We start from the raw sequence: 15,204 nt of genomic DNA on the forward strand, positions 1-15,204 counted from the left end.
GGATTTTTTGTTCTTTTTTCCAGCTTTCCTTAAGTTTTAGATTTTTTTCCCTCCTCATCTTTGATTTAATTAAAAATATATTTAATATATATTTTAATTAAAAAATATATTTAATTTTAGCATGTTTCTAAAGCCAAATGTATACATAAAGTTAAATTCAGAGAAGTGTTACTCCGTCCTCAATACTGTAGATAATGCACTTTCTTGTTTTCTAGTTTATCTTCCTTGTGTTTCTTATACTTTCTCTTCTTTCTTGCACAAAGAAGAGCATACTATCTAATCTCTTTGGCATTTTTTTAAACTTAATATTATTTCCTGGAAATTGCTCCACATCAGTTATTAAAGGTCTTCTTCATTTTTTTTTTTTTACATTTGCATAGTACTTTGCTGACTCTATACCATAGCTTATTTGAACAAACTCCTATGCTTGGCCATCTTGGTAGTTTCCAGTATTTTTCAATTATAAATGATTCTTCAGTAAATAAACTCTGATCATATATTTTGATGTTGTTGCAGGTATATCTTCAAGATAAATTCCTAGAAGTGTGATTGCTGGGTAAAAGGATAAATACATACAAGTTTTGTCAGATATTGCCAAATTCTCCTTCGTGGAAGTGATGCCATCTTACATTTCCATCACAAATTTATATAAAGAGTGTATTGTCAAGCTTTTGAAATTTTTTAACATCTGAAATATGAGAAATGATATCATAATTGCATTTCTCTTAATATGTGTGAATTTGAACATTTGCCCGTGTATTCAGGGGCCATATTTCTAGATCATTTTGCTGATTGCCTGTTTGTGTTGTTTGCCTATATTTCTATAGGAAGTTTTGTCTCGGCTCTCATTTCCCAGTCTTTGTAGTTAGGGATATTAGCCTTGTATCTGGGATATGTGTTCTCACATTGTTTCTTAGTTGGCAATTTGGGTTTTGACTTTGCTTATGGTAATATTTATTATGCAAAAGTTTAAAAAAATTTTTCTTAATAGTCATATTGGTCTCTCTATTTAATTTATTGCATTTGGAAATTTAGTCATGTTCTTTTACACATCCAGTTTAAATATAACATAGTTTCTCCTAGTGTGTGCCTAATTTTGTTTTTATATTTGAGTCTTTGATCAGTTTACACTGTGTTCTTACATATGGTGTGGGGAATGGATCTCATTTTATCTTTTCCCAAAAGTCTTCCCAGTGTTCCAGTTTCATTTATAAAAAAAGCTCTCTCTTTGACCCTGTAATTGAGATACCATCTTTATCGTGTATTAGGTATCTATATATAGTTGGGTCTCTTACTGGACTTCTATTCTGTTTGTCTATTTATGAGCCAGTCCCTCACTATTGTAATTAGAGGGGCTTTGCTAACATAATTTAATACCTGATTGGGTAGTCCTTTCTTATAAATATTCTTTTTCTGTATTTCCTAGCTTACTTGAAAGATAATCATTCCTTATAAAATTTATGATCAATTTGTCTAGCTCAATAAAACTAGCTCATTGGAATTTTCCTTGTGATTATATTACATTTATAAATTAACATAGGAAGAACTAACATTTTTTAATAATATATGTCCCTTTATTTTTTGATACTGAAATATATTTGATATATAACATTATATTAGTTTCAGGTATACAATATAATGATTCAATATCTGTGTATATTGTAAAATAATCACAATAAGTTTAGTTAACATCATCACTGTACATTGTTACAGAAATATTTTTTCTTGTGATGGGAAGTTTTAAGATCTACTCTCTTAGCAACTTTCAAATACTCAGTACAGTATTATTATTAACTATAGTCACTATGCTGTACATTATATCCCCATTCTTATTTATTTTAAAACTGGATGTTTATACCTTACTTCACCCATTTCTCCCCTCACTTTCCACCTCTGGTAACCACCAATCTGTTCTCTGTATCTATGAGTTTGGTTTTTTGTTTTGTTTTGTTTTAGATTCCACATATACGTGAGATCATATGGTATTTGTCTTTCTGACTTATTTTACTTAGCATATTACCTTCAAGGACCCCCCATATTGTTGCAGATGGCAAGATTTCATTCTTTTTATGACTGAATAGTATTCCGTTATATATATGTAACATATTATCTTATACATAAAATATAAAATATAGATAGATACACAGAAGTAGAATTGCTGGATTATATGATACTCCTACTTTTAATTTTTTGAGAAACCTCCCTACTGCTTTCCATAGTGACTGCACCAAATTTACATTCCCACCAACAGTGCACAAAAGTTCACTTTTCTCCACATCCTTGCCAACATTTGTTATTCTGTCTTTTTTATGACAGCCATTCTGACAGGTGTGAGGTAATATCTTATTGAGGTTTTGATTTGCATTTCTCTAATGATTACTGATGTTGAGTGGCTTTTCATGTACCTGTTGGCATGTACCTGTTGGCCACCTATATGCCTTCTTTGGAAAAATAACTATTCAGATTTTCTGCCTATTTTTTATTTGGATTGCTTGTTTTTTTGCTATTGAATTGCATGTGTTCTTTATATATTTTGGCTATTAACCCCTTATTAGATATATGGTTTGTAAATATTGTTTCCCATTCAGTAGGTTGCCTTTTCATTTTGTTGATGGTTTACTTTTCTGTGCAGAAGCTTTTTAGTTTGATGTAGTCCAACTTGTTTCTTTTTGTTTTTGGTGTCAAATCCAAAAGTCATGGTCAAGACTTATGTCAACTCCTATGTTTTTGTTTTCCCTAGGAGTTTTATGGTTTCAAGTTTTACATTCAAATCTTTAATTCATTTTGAGTTAATTTTTGTATATGGTGTAAGAAAGTGGTCCAGGTTCACTCTTTTGCAAGCTGCTGTCCAGTTTTCCCACCACCATTTATTGAAGAGACTGTCCTTTCCCCACTGTATATTCTTGGCTCCTTTGTTGTAAATTAATTGACCATATAGATATAATTTTATTTCTGGGCTCTCTCTTTTTATAATATAGGTGGAGGTTTATTTCTGGGCTCTCCATTCTGTTCCATTGATCCGTGCGTCAGTTTTTCTGCAAGTACCATACTGTTTTGCTTACAGTATTTGTGTAATATAGTTAGAAATCAGGAAACATGATGCCTCCAACTTTGTTCTTCCTTCTCAGGATTGCTTTGGCTATTTGGAGTCCTTTGTGGTTTCATATAAATTTTAGGATAGTTTGTTCTATTTCTGTGAAAAATACTGTTGGAATTTTGATAGAGATTGAATTGAATCTATAGATTGTTTTGGGTGGTATGGACTTTTTAATAATATTAATTCTTCCAATCAATAAGCATGGAATATCTTTCCATTTATTTATGTCTTCTTCAATTTCTTTTATTAATGTCTAATAGTAATAATACAGGTCTTTCACCTCCTTGGTTAAAATTTTTCCTAGGTATTTTATTCTTGTTTATGCAATTGTAGATGGGATTTGCTTTCTTCATTTAACTTCTAATAGTACAAAGAACTAACATTTGATGTTGAAAGGTCATAATTAAAAGCAAGGGATGTCTTTTCATTTGTATCAAATCAATTTTTTAAAGATTTATTTATTATTTTTTTTTATTTTATTTTTTGGCTGCATCAGGCCTTAGGTGTGGCATGAGGGATCTTCATTGAGGCATGCGGGATCTTTTGTTGTGGTGCACGGGCTTCTCTCTAGTTGTGGCATGTGGGTTTTGTCTTCTCTAGTTGTGGCGCGAGTTCCAGAGCGTGTGGACTGTGTAGTTTGCAGCACACAGACTCTCTAGTTGAGGTGTGTGAGCTCAGTAGCTGTGGCATGCGGGCTTAGTTGCCCTGTGGCATGTGGGATCTTAGTTCCCTGACCAGGGATCAAATCCACATCTCCTCTATTGGAAGGCGGATTCTTTACCACTGGACCACCAGGGAAGTCCGTCAAATCTATTTTTGTGTCTATTAGTGTTTTATAGTTTTGTTTATAGGGATTTTGAACAACTCTTAAGTTGTTTTTTTTAAGTATTTTATATTTTTGTTGCTACTGTAGGTGTCTTGTCATCTGTTGTATTCACTAAGTAGTTATCAGAAAATGCTATTGATTTATATATACTAATTTTATAGTTTGTAGCTTGCTGAATTCTTTTATTTGAGTATTTTTTATCATTTATTTTTTAGTCAGTTTCAAATATAATATCATGTTATCAGTAAACACAGAGAGTTTTAGATCTTCTGTTCTAATATCATGCCTCTCATTGTTTTCTCTAGTCTAGTGTATTGAATTCAGAAAAATATTAAATAGTAGTGAACACAGTGAGCATTCTTCCCTTTTTCAAATCTCATTGAGAATGCCTCCAGAATTTTCCCATTAAGTAAGCTCCTGGTTTTAAGATTGAGGTATCTGTTAGTTTTTGTTACTGCTATAACAAATTATCACAAACTTAGTGGCTTAAAACAACACCTTTATTATTTCACAGTTCTGGAGATCAGAAGTCTGGAATGGATCTCACTGGAAGAAAATTAAGTTCTCAGCAGGCTGCCTTATTCTGGTGGCTCTAGTGGAGAATCTGGTTGCTTGCCTTTTCCAGCTTCTAAAGACTGCTTGTGTTCTCTGGCTGGCAGTGTCATTTCTTCAGATCTTGTCTGAAAGATTTCCCTGACCCACACTCTCTTGCACAGCTTTTTCACTTATAAGGAACCTAGAGATTACACTGGGGCCACCAAGATAATCCAGGGTCATTTTCCCGTTTGAAGATTCTTAATTAATCACATATGAAAAATACCTTTAGGTTCTGAGAATTAAAGTATGGACCTTTTGGGGAAGTGGTATTCTTCCTGTCACAAGTGTGTGTGTCTGTGTGTGTAATTAATCATATTCAGGCTGTATCCATCCATTTCTGTTTTTACCAAGAGTTTGTGTTAGGAATTAATATTGAATTCTGTCAAAGGCTTTTTGAGTGTCATTGCAGATGATCATATGATATGTTTCTTTGAACCTATTGATATGGTGAATTATATCAATCTATTTTTGAATACTGAACCAGTTTTTCATTTGTCATTTTCTTTCTTTCTTTTTTTGCTCTTTTTATCTCATTGAGATATTATTATACTTGCTTTATAAAAATGATATGGAAGTTTTCCTTGATTTTCTATGTTCTAAACAATTAATATAGCTTTGGGACCATCTGGTCACTAAAAGTTTGGTAGAATTTCTTTGTGAATCCAGCTGGACCTGATGCTTTCTTGTGAGGTATTTCTTTGAAAACTTTCTCTATTTTTTTCTATGGAGACTAATCTGTTCATACTAGGAATAATTTTGATAGACTATATTCTTAAGAGAAATGACTCATTCCTCCAGATGTTCAAATTTATTTATATCGGTTGGTGTATATCCTGTACAAAGAGTTATTTATCCTGTGTCATTTTTTATTTTTATATATGTGTGTTTCTCTCTTCAGTTTTGTTTAAAATAATAGTTTATTTGGTTGACCAAGAAACCCCCACAAAAAACAGGATTTTACTTTATTGTTTTTATGTTATCTACATTATTTACTTCTTTATGTTTACTTTGTGTTTATTTTAGTTCTTTTTCTAGGTTTTTAGATAGGGTGTTTAATTAATTTATCTTTATTCATTTTGACATGCATGTTTAGGGTTATCAATTTTCCTCTGATATCTGCTTTAAATGGATCCCATAGATTCTGAACACGTAGTGTTTTTATTTATCATCATTTTATTTTAAAATGTTTATAGATTCTTTTTGTTTTTCCTCTTTCACCCAAGATGTGTTTGATGCAAGATATTTTAATTTCCAGATAAGAAGGGCTTTTTGTTTTGTTTTTGTTTAATTTCTAGTTATTTGCATTGTAAGCAGATTGCTGTTTATAATACTTCTACATTATAGAACCTACTGATGTTTTCTTTGTGTTATAATCTCTTATCAGTCTTTATGAATGTTCTATGTTCACTTAAGAAGAAAGTATATTCTCTGTTACTGGTGTGAATTGTTTGATGTATTTGTACCTATTGATTATACCTTGTAGGTTTTTTATATCTTTCCTTATATTTTGTCTGCCAAGCCTGACTTACATTGAAAATGATTGTTAAATTCTCCTATTATTAGTGTGTTTCTTTTTCTCCTGTATCTTCTATATTTTTTCTATGCATGGCTGTTGGTATAATTTGGGGCTATATCTTCATTGTGGAATGTAGCTTTTTAGCATTATAAAGTATTCTTATTTGTTTCTTCTAATCTTTTTGACTAATTTTACTTTGTCTGATGTTAGGATTACAACATGTGCATTCTTACTGTTTTCAATTTCCTGAAAAATATTTTTCTATCCCTTTATATTTAGCCTTTTTAATCATCACACTTTAGGTATGTCTCATATTCAGCATCAGTGTGGAGTTGGGTTTTGCTTCCTGAGTCAATGTAAACATTAAATTTCTTATAATAAATGAATTAAGTTTATTCACATTTGTGGACTTATGTTTCATCTCATTTTGTCATATTATCTTAGATTAAGTTGCGGTATATATAATATCATATTAATTGTATTTTTGTTTGCTGTATAGCTTTTACTTTTACATATTTTCTGGTGCATTCTAATTTTAGGGTTTATCTTTGTATTAAAACTTTTTATAGTGCTCTTCACTCCCATTTTTCTAATCTAATTTATTATTATGTGTTACATCAGTTTTAAATGACTCCCAGCTGAGACCTTTAATTTTATTTTACCTCCCCATTTTTTTCTCTCTCTATCCTTTCATCTTTTAGGTGAATTCTTTCTACTTGTCAGAACATGTAGCGTTTATATATTATTCTGCCCATGATCCCACTCTCATTGTAGTCTTAGCTTTACAGTTATATATATGAAATGCTTAAGGTCAGTTCTTTTGCCACAGCTTTACAAGTTGTCTTTGGTTGGATGAAGCTCAACAGCCAGTAGATTCCTATGTAAAGTCACAGTGTACAGTATTTCCTGAATTTGGTAGATTAAAAACTATTTGAAGAACTGCTTAGCAGGATATAATATTCTTAGTTCACATTTTCTCTTTACTTTTCTTGAAAAGTGCTACTCCAGTGTAGCCTTGATTTACATGTTGTTTTTGAGAAGTCTGTTGCCAGTTAATTTTTTGGTAGTTGTAAATTATTTCATCTTTTTGCCTGAAAACCTGATTGTTTATCTTTAAAGTTTAATGGTTTTACTAGTATGTGTCTTGGAGTTGATTGTTCTGGGTCAGATTTCCAGGGTACCTGATGGGTCCTTTAAATGTATTGATTCCAATCTTCTTTTATTTTTGGAAAGGTTTTTTGGGGGGTTGTATTTGTAAACATTAGCTTTTTCCAGTGTATTGACTTCTTTTTTCCCAAGCATATCTAATATGTGTGTTGGACATCTCTGCCTATGTTCCTACTTTCTCTGACCCATTTTACTTCTTTATTTCATCTTATTTCTCTTTTTTTCCCCCCTGCTTTCCTTCAGTACCCTATATTGTGTTTTCATTGGAATTTGTTCTTTCTTGGGCACCTTGTAATTCGGTATTCATTTTTAAATGATTTTTTTCCTTCTGTGTTCTTCCTGAGTTCAGTGAATTCTCATTTTATGTCTTGTTTTAAATCCATTGTGGTCTTAGTTTTTGTATTTCTGATTCAAGTTAGGTTGTTTTTTTTAAATATCTTTCAATGTTTAGTTGCGGATATTTACTGCAGTTTCGCGTGTTGAATGACAGTATTTTTCTATCAGTACTTTGTTTCTGGTTGTTTATTAATTAATTAATTTATTTTTACTGTGTTGGGTCTTTGTTTCTGTGCAAGGGCTTTCTCTAATTGTGGCAAGTGGGGGCCACCCTTCATCGCGGTGCACGGGCCTCTCACTGTCGCGGCCTCTCTTGTTGCGGAGCACAGGCTCCAGACGCGCAGGCTCAGTAGTTGTGGCTCACGGGCCTAGTTGCTCCGCGGCATGTGGGATCTTCCCAGACCAGGGCTCGAACCCGTTTCCCCTGCATCGGCAGGCGGACTCTCAACCACTGCGCCACCAGGGAAGCTCGTTTCTGGTTGTTTAGAGGAAATTTCTTACCAGCAGAAAATCTTTCACACTTTCTGATTTTTTGTTGTAAATTTCAATGGCTGTAGTCTGCTTTATTTCTGTTTTCATTCATTTCCTGAACACAGTTCATATTTCAAAAACGTCCTCTTCTGTGAGTACTGCCATCTTTTGTGACGTGTCATTTATGGACCTTATTGCTTGTAGTGGTGGTGGGGAAAGATTGGTGTGCCTTGTTTTTTTTGTTTTTTTTTTTAATGTGGACCATTTTTTTTAAGTCTTTATTGAATTTGTTAACAGTATTGCTTGTTTTATGTATTGGTTTTTTGGCCTCAAGGCATGTGGGATCTTAGCTCCCTGACCAGGGATTGAATGCGCACCCCCTGCTTTGGATGGAGAAGTCTTAACCACTGGACCGCCAGGGAAGTCCCAGGTGTGTCTTATTTCACCTTTGTTTGTATAGGATTCTTAATTTCTTCCACCGTTTCCTTCCTTTCCTTCACTGTGTCATCTCTATGGACTACCAGCCATCCTCTCTATATATGATTATCCTCCAAAGGTATGCTTCTCCAAGACTGCCACTTCCAGTCCTGCACACTTTCAAGGCCCTCCTCTGTATGTGTGCTAGAACTACCAATTTCTGACCTGTATTGTGTGTTTTGAAGTTTGGTTAACTTACTTTTTCTGGAAAAGATTTGTCTTTGATTCATCTAAGTTTTTAACTCCTCTGTATCTGTAGTCTTTTTTTTTTTAATTGAAGTATAGTTGATTTACAATGTTGTATTAGTTTTAGGTGTATGGAAAAGTGATTCAGTTATACATATGTGTATATATATATTTTTCAGATTCTTTTCCTTTATAGGTTATTACAAAATACTGTGCTATATCCTTGTTGTTTATCTATTTTATATATAGTAGTGTGTATCTGTTAATCCCACACTCCTAATTTATCCCTCCCCGCCCCTTTCCCCTTTGGTAACTATAAGTTGTTTTCTATGTCTGTGAGTATATTTCTGTATTGTATATAAGCTCATTTGTATCCTTTTTATTTAGATTCCACATATAAGCAATATCATATGATATTTGTCTTTCTCTGTCTGGCTTACTTCACTTAGTATGATAATTTCTGTAGTAATTTTTATAAGACTCTTTTAGGATGCCTCTCCTCTACTTTCCACACCTAGTAAATTGCATCTGAAGGAGGTCAGTGGGTAGTCTGTTAGAATGTTTTTCTACTTACTTGTGATCTGAAGGGGTGTGTGTTTGTGTGTTCTCTTTATCCAGTAACGGTGAACACAAGGGTAATGTGTGGTTCATTTTACTCTTATTATTTTTGGGGAGGTAATGGTGGTAGGAGAAATTCAGAGTCAGGCAACTGCCAATGTTCTCCAAACCTGAAAGTCAAGATAGGCTTTTTTTTTTTTTTTTTAAATGCAACTTTCAGGTCATAAATTTGAGTCTCTAAGAAGAAGAGTTCTCACATGGATTAACTGTAAACATAATTTTGGCCTAAAAGACAGAGAAATTTAATTTTAGTCTTGGCCATTCTGTAATTTTTTTGCTGTGTGCCCATTAGAAAGTCACATAGAAAGCCCATAGAAAGCCCATTAGAAAGTCACATAGCATTTTTGGGCATCAGTGTACTTCTCTCTAAATTGAAGGTAGCTGCTAAGACCTTCAAATGATTGCTGATATTGCTTTCATCTCTAAGCATTCACAAATATGTATCAACATATTCTTAGTACTCTAAGAAATTTGGAGAAGATAGAATCCCTTTTATTCTGAGATTTATACTGCATTTTAAATCTCTGTTGAATAATGTTTTCTGATAACAGGAAATGAGCACAATACTAAAAGCATTCCATTTTGATATAATATCACTCAAGGATATTTCTTCTCAGGAATGTAATATGTCAGTATATCTGTGCTCTTATCTCTTTATCCATAGAAAAATCTCTCTATCCTACAGAAGCAACTGAACAGCATATTTAAAGTATAATTTCATATTGCTATTTTAGCTTTAGTGCTTGATTTTAGGTTTATTATCTATTGAACAATTTAAAATGGTATAAATCAAAATAAAACATTAAGAGGCATTTTATTTTATTTTTTTAGTATTTATTTTCTTTATTTTTTTGGCTGTGTCGGGTCTTAGTTGCGGCATGTGGGATCTTTCATTGCGGTGCACGGTCTCTTTGTTGCAGCACTCGGGCTTTTCTCTAGTTGTGGTGTGCGGGCTCCAGAATGCGTGGGCTCTATAGTTTGTGGCACGTGGGCTCTCTAGATGATGTGCGCGGGCTCAGTAGTTGTGGCATGCGGGCTTAGTTGCCCCGTGGCATGTGGGATCCTAGTTCCATGACCAGGGATTGAACCTGCATCTGCTGCATTGGAAGGCAGATATACTATCGGACCACCAGGGAAGTCCCAAGGGGCATTTTAATAGCTCAGTTTTATTTTATTGAGAATTAGAAGGAAAAATTTGTATATCTCAATCAGAGGCCCCCATTAGTTATAAATTCTAACGTAATATAAATATTTTTTGTCAAATAAGACATAAATTACCTCAGGCTACTTTGTCCACGAAGGGAGTTTAGAAAAGGAAACTCATAATCCTCCAGCTAAAATTTCTCAGTAATCCTTAATATTTTTCTTGGTAATTAGAAATTATTTCTTAAATTTTCAAAATTGTCTTCCAGAAAAAAATTTTTAAACTCACCTTTTTTTCAAATGTCTTCACTTGCTGAATCATATATATAGTAGGCAGCTTACTTTTAGTCTAGTTTCTAAAGCAGCCAGGGATTTCACGTAAACCTTGGTATGTGCATGTTTTCCTTCTTCAAGTTATTATTCTTGTTTTTCTCAGATATTCCTATTAGGTTGACTTATGGCAGAAAAATGCTACCACTTTGCAGTCAGAATCATTTAAATAAATAACATGTATTATATCTGATTTCCCAAATCTGTTCTCTTTTAAGCCTATCTAGGTTCTGGTTCTTTTCTCTTCATTTCACCATTCACATTTTATTCCCTGGTGTTATTTTCATGGTGTGATCTTGCAATCATTCTCTAAGTTAGAATACGTAAGCTCTAGGAGCAACTGTTCCCTTGTTATTATGCTATAATTTGGGTAAGCTGCTACCATATGGACAGCAGTATTTTTGCTAAATAGCTGGAATAACTGTACTTTTGAATGACCCACGGTTTTATAAAGGTTGCTAAAGTACTTTCTTAGTTAGTTGCAATTTTACTTCTATAAAAATAACTTTTTAACTGTAAAGCACATTTTGCAAGTACTAAATTCTATAAACAAATATTACATAATTTAGAACAAGTATAATGGAAATGAAAATTCTTTCACAATTCAATACTTCACTCATCCATTTTTAATTACTTCTAACCAGTATTTTTTTCCATGCGTAGGGCAGATTTAGCTCTGTAGAAATTTGTTTATTTATAGATTAGATCATTATGTGCTTTCACAAAGCTTTTTCTCAAAGAACTTCTTAGGTTTCTGGTTAAAGGTGGCAACTGAACATAATCATTTATTACTGCTGTGTTCTGGAACCTCACTTAAATAACAGTAAAGTAATAAAAAAGGCATGAACTCTCAAGGACAAATATAATGGGAAAGGATATAATAGCTAAAAAGAAATGTCAACGAATTTGGGGAGCTGGAAAGTAGATGAATGAGTGGTCGTTTACCTAGCAGAGTAGAAAAAGCTGAATGCTCCCCTTAGTTGGAAGATCTGCAAGAAGCAAATCAGTTTACATGACACAGCTGTACCAGACACAAACCCATTTGCCTGTCACGATTTTTTTTTTCTTTTTTTTTGCGTTACGCAGGCCTCTCACTGTTGTGGCCTCTCCCGTTGCGGAGCACAGGCTCCGGAGGCGCAGGCTCAGTGGCCATGGCTCACGGGCCCAGCCGCTCCGCGGCATGTGGGATCTTCCCGGACCGGGGCACGAACCCGTGTCCCCTGCATCGGTAGGCGGACTCTCAACCACTGCGCCACCAGGGAAGCCCTGCCTATCACATTTTTGCCTCTTTCACAGCACATAGAAAGATATTTCACTGTCCTCTTTGCACTTATGTTGGAGCCATTTGACTGAGATCTGACCGATGCAACGTGGACAGAAGTAACATAAGCCATATCTAGGGTAAAATCATAAATCACTTTGGGCCATCCTCCTGCTCTCTCTACCTTTCTACCTGATGGTGAACTTGGAAGCCATGTATTCTAGATGGTGAATTTTTAAGATGGCTACAAACTGGGTCCTTAAGTCTTCAGGTAGAAAAGAGCCTTCTAAGAGGGATGAATAACCTGCATCAAAGTCTTTGTGAAGGGAAAATGAACACTTATTTTGTTAAACCATTGAGATTTCAGGGTTTATTTGTTACCACCGTAGAGCCTATTCTGTTCTAGTACAAGATTCTTGGAAGGTTTAAGAATTATAGGTAGTAGTAAGCAGCTCTGATTAAAAATGTGTTCAGTGTGCCTAAAAATTACTCCCTTACCTGCAGAACATAGTGCGTGAAACATCATCCTGTGAACATGCAGGTTAAGTGAAGATCTGTCCATAGTTTGTGAGAGTGTCCTGACTGCTCTTTCTCTAATCAGTTTTCAAAAAGCTAACAGCCAGCTCTATACACATAGTACAAGAGATAGGAGAATTCTTATCTTAGGAAAAACATGAACTAAAGAATAAAGACTGATGGAGGCCAACATTTGAGGGTCTCCAATAAAATGGTCTGAGTTCCGCATAATCAGCCAACAGAAATGCTTACCATTTGATGAGACCCACCTGTGATCAGAGAGCTTCCAATCTGTGCTTGTGATACTTCATTCTAATCCATAAGAGCAAAGGATCATGAAAGTAAAAAAAAAAGGTTACATTTAATATTGTCAAAGATATTAAATATTCACTCATGAAATAAAAGCCAGGTAATATTAAAAATAAATAAGTAGGACATAAGAAAGAAATATTGGACATTAAAAACTTACAAAATATGTTTGCAAAATAATTAATAAAAAGTTTGTTTTTTAGATTGAAATGGGAATTTTCACCCTAAAGTAATGACAAAAAGGTAAATACAGGCAGTTATTAAAAGAAAAAACATGAATCTTGATTCAGATATAATTTTTCTTGCAACAACATGTGAACATTTTAATTTAAAATTAATAAATCACAATTCTGTATTGCTTTTAAGATTGATTATTCAAAAATTGACACATTTCAGAATTAACCAAAGTACATTTCTATTACAAGTTAGTTTATCCAAGTAAGTAAAGAATAAACCACAGCGTAGCTCCCTTAACCTAGGAGTCAGATTTTAATGACAAAGTCCGTTGCCAGCAATGGACATGCAGGTAACCATCAAGGAAGTTGTAAATACAAACCCCAAACTGCTTCTATAAACTGAAAAGGCCTTTGTTGAGTCACAGGCATAAGAATGGGGCATTGGCACTGCATTCAGTGAATATGGCCTTTATGACTTACGCATGGAAGTGCCTCCTAGAGTGGTCATGAGGATCACAGTCTTATACCATCTAGTTGGTTTCCTATTTCATTGGTAGCATCTTCTTTATCATAATCCATGCAGACAACTATTTACAAAGAATGTTCAAATCTGGAACTCAACAGACACTGTAGCTTTCCACCAGAAATAAACCAGCTTATTTCTGTAAAGTAATTCAGTCATAGCTGTAGAAGGCCAATATAATCTAGAGAAAAATGAAATCAAGAATCAAATTGAAAACAGAGACTATTAAGTGCTCTAGATACAAGTTTCACTAATTATCTTACTTATTTTTGTGAAAACCTTCCTGTATTACCAATTAAAAAAAAAAACAAACCACCAGCCATTTCTATCCTTATACCTGTATCTTAACAGAGATATGATGGGAATGATAGGAAATAAAACTCATATTAAGTTCTCCTAATATACTCCAAAACGTCAAAATTATTTTTATTCATGATTTGTACTATTGCAGGATGGCAAGTAGGTGTGAAGTCAATTAGGAGCGAATGGTGGGAACAAAAAGCCAGAACCAAAGCACATATTTTTCCCTTTCATGTGGCTCTTGGCATGTCAGAAGGGACAATACTGCCTCCAAAAGCCAAACAATTAAAATGATGAGAGAAGAAGGGAGGAGGGGAAGGGAGAAGAGAGGGCACTCTGATAATTAATGTTACAGGTCACAGACCATTTTTAAATCTTTAAAGTAAAAAATGTATTGCTGTTGGGCTTCCCTGGTGGCATAGTGGTTGAGAGTCCACCTGCCGATGCAGGGGACACGGGTTCGTGCCCTGGTCCGGGAAGATCCCACGTGCCACGGAGCGGCTGGGCCCGTGAGCCATGGCCACTGAGCCTGCGCGTCCAGAGCCCGTGTTCCGCAAAGGGAGAGGCCACAACAGTGAGAGGCCCGCGTACCGCAAACAAAGAAACAAACAAACAAAAAACCAAAAACCAACAACAACAACAAAAAAAGTATTGCTATCAACAAGCACATTTCATTATTCTTTCTTTCTCCAGTGTTTTACATGAATATTATTTACTTATTTGAAAACAATCTAAAGTAACTCAACATCTCAAATGACCCATGAATTTACGAAGAAGTACTTTGTCACTTAAGTTCTCACAGACAGTAAAAATGTTGGTAATGGGCTGGGAACAATGTTTATAACAAATCTCTACAGTTTACTGGTCAGAAGCTGCATCTCTAAGTAACTGACATTTCTCTTTCATGAATATAATCTTATCTATTTTAGAGCTCACCAAGGTTCAAGCCTCTTGTTTTGTCTCTGCTAGCTCCAAATATTTTTTACCTTTAAATGGAAAAAAAAGGTTAACTTTTAAATTCTGAAAATTCAGTGGTTATTATATTATTTATCATGGGAAGAGGGGGAGGAGTAGGGTGAGAAAGGGTTAATTAAAAAACAAACTAGTTAAAATTACAACATATACAGAAACTTATTTCCAAAATGAAGGGAAAAAAAGAGGGAAGGGGAAACTAGCGACACAAACCAAAGTCCTGAAGCCAAATCTGAAGAGGACATAGAAAGAAAAACAAAGTGTAAGAAAGTAGAGTCAATGGGATTCTTTTTCTGTTTCAATGATTTAGTTATAAATATAGATTATTAGTCTTCTCTCTATACATGTAACAAATGCCAAACAACTCACTATTATGAAACTTT

The 15,204-nt window shown here is 34.1% G+C and overlaps 1 protein-coding gene across 1 annotated transcript in view; it reads left to right on the forward strand.

Moving 5' to 3' along the window:
* Positions 1-15,204, forward strand: part of THSD7B (thrombospondin type 1 domain containing 7B) — a 909,478-nt gene that overhangs the window by 341,411 nt on the left and 552,863 nt on the right. The gene's annotated exons all lie outside the window — the stretch shown is intronic.

The sequence above is a fragment of the Orcinus orca genome, chromosome 7 (assembly GCF_937001465.1).
Source record: "Orcinus orca chromosome 7, mOrcOrc1.1, whole genome shotgun sequence".
Classification (NCBI taxonomy): Eukaryota; Metazoa; Chordata; class Mammalia; order Artiodactyla; family Delphinidae; genus Orcinus; species Orcinus orca.